Source organism: Odocoileus virginianus, chromosome 11 (genome assembly GCF_023699985.2).
Source record: "Odocoileus virginianus isolate 20LAN1187 ecotype Illinois chromosome 11, Ovbor_1.2, whole genome shotgun sequence".
NCBI classification, from domain to species: Eukaryota; Metazoa; Chordata; class Mammalia; order Artiodactyla; family Cervidae; genus Odocoileus; species Odocoileus virginianus.
The window spans coordinates 65,789,388-65,799,589 of NC_069684.1; the positions used below are offsets into that span (position 1 = coordinate 65,789,388).

Sequence of the window (10,202 nt, forward strand, 5' to 3'; positions counted from 1 at the left end):
CACTCACAGGTTCTCCTTCAGAGAAACTTCTTAGAAACCAGAGATGGTATTTGTGTTTCTTCAGTAAAGTCAGACCAAGTGCAAAGGCCAGGAGACCTTTAGTAGTGACTGTATCCCTCCCCACAGACCCCCCCCCACCTCCTTTTTTTATTAATTAGGAAAAATTTCAGATGTAAATATAATTAGAGAAAATAATATATGATTTTTTAATCTGTCCATCGCACAAATTCTATGATTACTTTTCAATCACTTTTACTTCAACTGTTCCACCTCTTCCCCCTTCTCCTGGACTATTGTGATGCAAAACCCAGACACTGACATTTTGTTCCTATGTACTTTGCACATCTTAGAAAAATGGTCTTTTTTAACCTCGCATTATTACATATAACACAATAAATAGTAATGGTTGGTGTCATCTAATATCTAGTTCATTTTCCAGCTTATTTGATTTTTCTGAAAAATCTTTTTGTAGTTTGTTTATTGGAAGTAGGATCCAAAGAACCACTAGTAGTTACAGGAGTTGCATTTAGTTGATAAGAATCTTACATTTCTTTTATTCTGGGTTAGAAATTAATGATTTTTTTTTTTTTTTTTTTGGTGCCGTGGACCCATTTAGTAGACTGATGAATCCTTTGAGTCCTCTCTCTGTATCATGTTTTTAATGCATAAAATACATAAGGTAACACAGAAAGCCAACTGTATTAAATTATAAAAATTTAAAAAAATACAAATTTATGGACATGGTACTTTGTGCTGCTTTTATTAATGCATTATATAACAAGATCTAGGGACAAAGCTAATAAATGCCAGAATTTTAAAGTACTACTATGTACAGTAGTGTTTCAGTATATCTGTAACAGTTGTGATATGAAAAGACTCAATTCTGTTGGTGACAAAGCCACAACCATTGTTAATAGTACTGTGGTTTGTTGCCTACATTCAAGAAAGAAGGCAGTGTCAAGTTCTGTTAGATATTGGTGAAAATTAAATTGTGGATTTTTTTTCCCATCCGAATTAAATTAGGGACTCCCGAATTCTATCCACAACGATCTGCTCTAGAGTAAACATATTAAGAAAGAGCCTGGCTGTAGTTCTGCCTCACTGGCTCGTTTCCATTTTTTTCTACAGACTTATCTCAACCTCCTGGCCTTTGTCTTTTTAGTTCTGTTTGCCTGGCTCATTTTTCCTGTTGCTCTTCATAAGACTGCCTCCTCAGAATTCATATGTCAGTTTAATGGTCACTTCACCAGGAAACCCTCCCAGTTTTTTTCTGCCAGTAATTTTACATATTTGTGTACATGGATGATTTTCTTTGCATATGAAGGTCTGAAGTTAGGAAACACACCTTTCTTGCCCTCCACCACATCCCCAGTGCTGAGGACAGGGTAGTGGTTACATGGGTGTTCTTGAAAAGTATTTATTGAATGAATGAATCTTAAGCTCTTGTTATCCATATATTTTTAGTTACTTTCCATCCTTTCATATGTGTGTAGACCAGTAGTTAAAATTAATTATCATTATTGTTGATACTTTGTGGTATATTAGGCTGTCAGGCCACTTGACAGTCCTCTGTACAGTTTCCAGTGACTCTTCATTATGTTATCCTTGATGAATCAGGTTCTCACACAGCGTCTTCTCTCTCCTTGCCCCCTCAGTGCCCTGGCCAGCAGCTTAGGCTTTGCCACTCATTCCCTTTCCCTCACCTCCAGTATCCGCACGTCTTGAAGGCCTGTGGATTTTGCTTGCTAACATCTCGGCAGTTCTTATTCCTGCACTACCACCACCATCCTTCCTGGTCCAGCTGTTTGTGTTTCTTCCCTGGATTGTGCAGTGGTCTCTGAATTGGTCTTCTCGTATCATTCAAACATCTCTTCAGGATGCCTCACAATAAGGAAGGAGCTGTTAGGCCTGTGCTAGCCTCAATTTTTTCTGTTTTCCAAATACTGCTGTATCTCCTGTGGCTTTCCATTGCTCTTAGGGATAAAAGCCATAAGTAATCCTTACTCTGTGCTACAAGTCTTCATGTGATTTTACCTTTTTGTCAACAGCTCATACCAGTCTTCTTCCTCTTTAATTTTGTGCCCTGGTTTACTCCGACCTGAGGGCTGCTGTACCTGCTGATCCCTCTTATTGCACTTGTTCCCCGTTTGCCTGATTAGTTATCTCTTAGATGTTAACATAAACATTTCCTCAGAGAAGGCTGTTCTGACTCTAGGCAACACAGATTAGGTCCTTTTCCTGTTATGCTTGCAAAGCACTATGTATCTGTCCTTTGTGGCAGGTAACATAGTTGTCTTTTCCACTTAATTCTATGAAGATCTGATTCATGACTTTCTCTATCAAAGGACTATTACTTCAACAACTTAATGATTGTTTTTGTTTATCATTGGACCTACAGCTCACATGTTAATGCCTAGGCTCTCAGTAAATATTTATCTAGTGGACCTTTGGAAGTTTCTTCAACACTAAGGGGGGCTTGACTCAAGAAATTTCTATTGAGCTAGTGTTAGAGTTCTGGAATTTAGCATGGTGAACTGGTCTGTTTGGGAAATGATGTTTCATCTGCATTGAGTTTCTGTTGAGGAAAGTTAACACTTCTTGATCTTCTTCAGCATCATGGTCGCTGCTTAGAAATGCACTGCCATTTGAGGGATCTTCACATTTGTAGAACTGATTATAGTAATTATTTTCAGAATACTTGTGCTTTCTTTTTGTCAACATATATTTACCTTTATGTTGCTTTACTTGCAATGTGGATGAGCCTGTATCCAAACCAGTGGTTGACTCATCACTGTAGAGAAAAATTGATTTTGACATCTTAAAAATAAGTTTCCTTTCAAGTAAGATAAGAATGCTGCAAACCAAAAAGGTGAGAATATTTTATGGAGTCAGGTTGCAGTTCAGTGTTTATAATCTAGGATTCTTTGGTTTGTTTATTGCAGCAGTGGGCTTCCCTGGTGGCTCAGTTGGTAAAGAATCTGCCTGCAATGCGGGGACCCTGGGTTCGATCCCTGGGTTGGGAAGATCCCCTGGAGAAGGGAATGGCTACCCACTCCAGTATTCTGGCCTGGAGAATTCCATGGACTGTGTAGCCCATGGACTCGCAAAGAATCAGACACGATTGAGTGACTTTCACTATCACTTTTCCATTGCGGCAATAAACAGCATCCCCATTAAAGCAGTGGGATGATTTGCATAGCTTTGTGGTTTTGAAAGTATTGTTTTGACTGAAGTATGAGAAGCAGTTTGGGTGACTGTGGAGAAACCACTTGTTAAGGTATTGCTCACCTGAACTACTGGAGGTGTGAGGTGAAGAGAAGTGGGTGGATTTCACCAGGAATCTAGTCTTGGGGATAGATTGATATGGGTGATAATAAGAGGAGGCAGTGGCGAGGATGACTCTTGATATTTTGATGTGGCCACTGACTGGATATAGCCATTCATTGTGATAGGATCTTTTATTTTAAAAGTTCTTAAATTTGGAGATGAAGGAATATGACTGGGTTTAAATATACTGTTAAATATACTTAAAGATGCTCAAGACATATAAATACTTTATTTTTCAGTCTTTACTGTCAACCATTCTGTATTTTTTGAATAGTTGTCTTGCTCACTGTGTGTATTTTCTGTCTCTGCAGCTTCTTTTTATAAATGCAGTATCTAATCATTCTTTTTAAAATTTTTATTTACTTGTGTATTTTTGGCTGTGCTGGGTCTTCATTGCTGGAGGGTTTTTCTCTGGTTGTGGGGAGCAGGGGCTACTCTAGTTAGTCAGAAGCACGAGCTTCTGACTGTGGTGGCATCTCGTGTTGCGAAGCACGGGCTCTCGGGCGCACGGGCTTCAGCAGCTGTGGCTGCGGGCTCAGTCGTTAGGCTCTCGGGCTCTAGAACTCGGGCTCAGTAGTTGGGGAGCACGTGCTTACTTGCTCCACAGCATGTGGGCTCTTCCTGGACCAGAGATCGAACCCAGGTCTCCAGCATCGGTAGGTGGATTCTTAACCACTGCACCACCGGGGAAGCCCCATATAAATACTTTAATTTGGAGTTATACTTATGAACTTTGGTTAAGAAATTTTGTTTTATTTTTGTAAGAATTAACTTTACTTGTCTTTTTTGGCCCAGTTATTAGCTTTTTCTGTTCTAAATCTGCCAGGAAGAACATTGTAACTTTTTTCTTTTAAACCTTACCAGGAGATGAGAAAATCTCTGATAAAGGAATAGTTTTAAACAGTATGTGCGAACATGCGTTGCAGGCTTCTCCCCTCATTCATTTCTAAGCTCACAGCATTTTACAGCGCTGGGGCTCAGGCAGCCATGCTGGTGGTCGCTTCCTGCTGGTGGTTACGTGGGAGACAGTGGGCTCTCCCCCACGCTGGTGTGACTAGAAACACAGCTCCCAAGTGTGTTTCCCTGATCACTCTTCAGTAATATTGACAGCACCCTGCTCTTGGGAGTATTATGTCATATGCACAAACTTTGTTGTTCTTGTGAGACTTGGCCATGAATGTGGACTGTGAAGAGCTCTAGAATTTTCAGCCTATTTTTTCTAACAGAGAAGTTGTTCTTGGACCCCTTTATGCTCCTGACTTGTTCACATGGTGAAACGCACAGAGGGTTTGGTCTTATGGAGCATTCTGGGGTCATCATAGGACCAAGGGACAACTTGACTACTGCAGTGTTTGCTAGCCGTGGGCTTTCTGTCACATAGGATTCTTTGGTACGAGAAAAAATTTAACTTTGGCTAACTGAAGCCAGAAAAACAAAAAGTATCAGAACCCTATGAGTGAGTTCATAAAATGAGAGAACCAGGTGGTAGAAGGGACAGGAACCATAGTAGCTCTGGGGATGCAGAGAGCAGGAATTAGTGGGTCACCGCTGCAGGTACTGAGCCCGAGTGAATCAGCCCCTGCCCTTCTGTGTGAGGCCGCACCACAGTGTGCATGTGTGTGTGTGTTTCCTTCAGGACTCACGTCGCTGTGAGAGAGCGTCTCTGCTTGTCTTAGCCCGTGCAAGGCAGTTTTCCTGGAACTTTCTTATTAGAGGGTGGAGTAGCTTCCCAAAGGACATCTGCAGGTAAGTTAGAAAAGTTCTCATTGCCGGTAGGGACTAACTGATTCTGGTTCTCGTTATATTCAAATATATGTTTTTAGTAGCCTTTTAGGTATGACAGTGATGCAGACAACCCTTATTAATTTTTTTATATTGTGTAAATTAGTGTCTTTTAAACATTTAATTAAGACACAGACATGAATTTAAGATTTGGCATATAATGTTATATCTTTCTATTATTTAACACTTATTTTTTGTGATGCTGCTGGTTTGTTTTCTCCTTTGTTTTTTTTTTTTTTTTGTTTTTCACTTCTGTTCTTTTCACAGCTGTTTGTAAGGCCTCCTCAGGCAGCCATTTTGCTTTTTTTGCATTTCTTTTTCTTGGGGACAGTCTTGATCTTTGTCTCCTGTACAATGTCATGAACCTCCGTCCATAATTGATCAGGAACTCTGTCTATCAGATCTAGTCCCTTAAATCTAATTCTCACTTCCACTGTATAGTCATAAGGGATTTGGTTTAGGTCATACCTGAATGGTCTAGTGGTTTTCCCCACTTTCTTCAATTTCAATCTGAATTTGGCAATAAGGAGTTCATGATCTGAGCCACAGTCCGCTCCCAGTCTTGTTTTTGCTGACTGTACAGAGCTTCTCCATCTTTGACTGCAAAGGATGTAATCAGTCTGATTTCCGTGTTGACCGTTTGGTGATGTCCATGTGTAGAGTCTTCTCTTGTGTTGTTGGAAGAGGGTGTTTGCTATGACCAGTGCATTCTCTCGGCAGAACTCTGTTAGCCTTTGCCCTGCTTCAATCTATACTCCAAGGCCAAATTTGCCTGCTACTCCAGGTGTTTCTTGACTTCCTACTTTTGTATTCCAATCCCCTATAATGAAAAGGACATCTTTCTTGGGTGTTAGTTCTAGAAGGTCTTGTAGGTCCTCATAGAACCGTTCAGCTTCTTCAGCATTACTGGTCGGGGCATAGACTTGGATTAACATGATATTGAATGGTTTGCCTTGGCAATGAACAGAGATCATTCTTTTGTTTTTGAGATTGAATCCAAGTATTGCATTTCAGACTCTTTTGTTGACCATGATGGCTATTCCATTTCTTCTAAGGGATTGCTGCCCACAGTAGTAGATATAATGGTCATCTGAGTTAAATTCACCCATTCCAGTCCATCTTAGTTTGCTGATTCCTAGAATGTCAGTGTTCATTCTTGCCATCTCCTGTTTGACCACTTCCAATTTGCCTTGATTCACGGACCTAACATTCCAGGTTCCTATGCAGTATTTCTCTTTACAGCATCGAACCTTGCTTCTATCACCAGTCCCATCCACAACAGTGTGTTGTTTTTGCTTTGACTCCATCCCTTCATTCTTTCTTGAGTTATTTCCCCATTGATGTCCAGTAACATATTGGGCACCTACCGACCTCAGAAGTTTCTCTTTCAGTGTCCTATCTTTTTGCCTATTCGTACTGTTCATGGGGTTCTCAAGGCAAGAATACTGAAGTGGTTTGCCATTCCCTTCTCCAGTGGACCACATTCTGTCAGACCTCTCCACCATGACCCGTCCGTCTTGGGTGGCCCCACACAGCATGGCTTAGTTTCAGTGAGTTAGACAAGGCTGTGGTCCTGTGATCAGACTGGCTAGTTGTCTGTGACAAACAAAGGAGAAAGGAAAGATATATCCATTTGAATGCAGAGTTCCAGAGAATGGCAAGGAGAGATAAGAAAGCCTTCCTCAGGGACAGTGCAGCGGAATAGAGGAAAACAATAGAATGGGAAAGACTGGAGATCTCTTCAATAAAGTAGACATACAAAGGGAACATTTCACAAAAAGATGGGCTCAATAAAGGACAGAAATGGTTTGGACCTAACAGAAGCAAAAGATATTAGAAGAGGGGGCAAGAATACACAGAAGAACTGCACAAAAGGGTCTTCACGACCCAGAAAATAATGAAGGTGTGATCACTCACACTCACCTAGAGCCAGACATCCTGGAATGTGAAGTCAAGTGGGCCTTAGGAAGCATCACTATGAACAAAGCTAGTGGATGTGATGGAATTCCAGTTGAGCTATTTCAGATCCTAAAAGATGATGCTGTGAAAGTGCTGCACTCAATATGCCAGGAAATTTGGAAAACTCAGCAGTGGACACAGGACTGGAAAAGGTCAGTTTTCATTCTAATCCCAAAGAAAGGCAATGCCAAAGAATGCTCAAACTACCGCACAGTTGCACTCACCTCACACGCTAGTGAAATAACGCTCAACATTCTCTAAGCTAGGCTTCAGCAATATGTGAACCGTGAACTTCCAGATGTTCAAGTTGGATTTAGAAAAGGCAGAGGAACCAGAGATCAAATTGCCAACATCTGTTGGATATTTGAAAAAGCAAGAGAGTTCCCGAAAAAACATCTATTTCTGCTTTATTGACTATACCAAAGTCTTTGTGCGGATTACAATAAACTGTGGAAAATTCTTCAAGAGATGGGAATATCAGACCACCTGACCTGCCTCTTGAGAAACCTGTATACAGGTCAGGAAGCAACAGTTAGAACTGGACATGGAACAACAGACTGGTTCCAAATAGGAAAAGGAGTACGTCAAGGCTGTATATTGTCACCCTGTTTATTTAACTTACATGCACAGTACATCATGAGAAATGCTGGGCTGGAGGAAGCACCAGCTGGAATCAAGATTGCTGGGAGAAATATCAATAACCTCAGATATGCAGATGACACCACCGTTATGGCAGAAAGTGAAGAAGAACTAAAGAGCCTCTTGATGAAAGTGAAGGAGAAGAGTGAAAGTGTTGGCTTAAAGCTCAACATTCAGGAAACTAAGATCATGGCATCCGGTCCCATCATTTCATGGCAAATAGATGGGGAAACAGTGGAAACAGTGGCTGACTTTATTTTTTTGGGCTCCAAAATCACTGCAGATGGTGATTGCAGCCATAAAATTAAAAGACGCTTGCTCCTTGGAAGGAAAGTTATGACCAACCTAGACAGCATATTAAAAAGCAGAGACATTACTTTGCCAACAAAGGTCCGTCTAGTCAAGGCTGTGGTTTTTCCAGTGGTCATGTATGGATGTGAGAGTTGGACTATAAAGAAAGCTGAGTGCCAAAGAATTGGTGCTTTTGAACTGTGGTGTTGGAGAAGACTCTTGAGAGTCCCTTGGCCTGTAAGGAGATCCAACCAGTTCATCCTAAAGGAGATCAGTCCTGGGTGTTCATTGGAAGTACTGATGTTGAAGCTGAAACTCCAATACTTTGGCCACCTGATGTGGAGAGCTGACTCATTTGAAAAGACCCTGATGCTGGGAAGGATTGAGGGCAGGAGGAGAAGGGGACGACAAAGGGTGAGATGGTTGGATGGCATCACTGACTCAATGGACATGGGTTTGGGTGGACTCGGGGAATTGGTGATGGACAGGGATGCCTGGCCTGCTGCGGTTCATGGGGTGCAAAGAGTTGGACATGACCAGTGAGTGAACTGAACTGAACTGGTTTGTTTTCCTATTTCAGTGTTCAGGACACTGCCTCAGGTGAAATTCAGGTAGAGAGCCTGGAGGGTTGTTTGAAGTAGAAATAATCAGATTAGTAACTGGGTGGAGACAGTTGCTTTCTCCCTGCTTATCCTTCAGTTTGGATATTTGCTAGTAGAGGGAGGAGAAACATTTCCTGAAAATACAGAAATGGTCTTCCTTCTCTGGCAAGTCAGAACTTGAAAGTAATAATGCTTATAGTTCCCTTGCACTTGGGGGAGGGGGTGTGTGTGTGCTGATGGAGGGGGCAGCAACAAGTTTCTTGACAGAACTTGTAACATCCCTTATTAGTATTTGGTGCATTAATACATTATCTGTCTTCTGATCATCGGGCTAAGTGATACACTGATACTTTGTGAGGTATGTTAGGATGTATGTATGGTAGAGACTTGTTTTGGCTCCTTAAATCTGTGTTAATAGTCAAATGTTGTCAAACCACTAAAACTGAAACTAACCTGAGTCAGCTGGATAAAATGAGTTTTACCACCTCATCACAAAACAGTAGGTGACTAACCAGTAGAGTGAGAAAATACGGTGCTGCTTTTGTCTACTAACAGTAATCAAATTGTACTTCAAAAGAAGCACCTTTTGTATAATTTCTAAGTGCCACCTGCCTGTTTGTTTAGAGATGTGTCTCAGTGCCCAAAGGAATAAGAGATAAGCAGTAATTCGTAGCTCTTCTAAGTTTCTGACCCCAAAACATCAATAACGGAAAAGAAAAAAATCACTGAAGGACCCGCTTTCCTCTCCTTCCCCATCTCTGTATTTGTGCTTTACTTGACATCAGGTGTCCCGCCAGTATGGGAAAAGGGTTGTGAAACCTGGAAATCCTCACAAAAGGTGAAGAAGGAGCGTAGACCAGGAGAGAGGACAGGCCGTTTTGCTTAGCTCGTAGACTCCGTGTGTAGCAGAAGCGCATGATGGTGAAGAATCTGAGCTGGAGCGCTGCTGCTTTACTGCGTGTGTGATCTCAAATGTGTAGCCTCTTGCAGGCTTTCCTGTCCTTTGGTGTTACTTTGAAGGATGTATGTGGTCGTGTGTGTACAGTTCTTGAACACACCACCAGGCGCACAGTGTATGCCCAGTCAGTAAGTAGTTCTGATGCTTTGCTGACACTATTTTTATAGGGGTTTGGGAATAGATTTTAATAAGATTCCAATTGATTTTGTGTGATTATACTGTTAATTCAGAGGTGAGAACTTTAAATTATTTACTTGAATTAGAATTTCATCATCTATAATTTTAATCAAAATAAACTAGTGTGGATAGTGAAAGTTTTGGTATTTTTATTTTCCATGATATCTCTTGACACTTTGAGCATAAAGATTACTTAGTTGTTCCTATAATTTTTTCTTTGACCAGATGTAAGTGCAGTCATTGAAATTATATTTTCATATATAATAAAAATCACATAGTACTTGACATAATTAGTATTTGGTGAGATGTTTGAAAAAGTATTGTATTTTTTAAATCATAATATGAACATGAAAATCATCTTGCTGAAAGAAATCAGCTTGCGTATTCAGAATGGAAGGTCAAAAATAAATTAATAATAGAATATTGATTTTAAAATAAGGATTTTTAGCAGTACTAAAGCACTTTGT

The 10,202-nt window shown here is 40.7% G+C and overlaps 1 protein-coding gene across 1 annotated transcript in view; it reads left to right on the forward strand.

Moving 5' to 3' along the window:
• CDC73 (cell division cycle 73) overlaps positions 1 to 10,202 on the forward strand; it is a 93,134-nt gene that overhangs the window by 33,479 nt on the left and 49,453 nt on the right. The window lies entirely within an intron of this gene.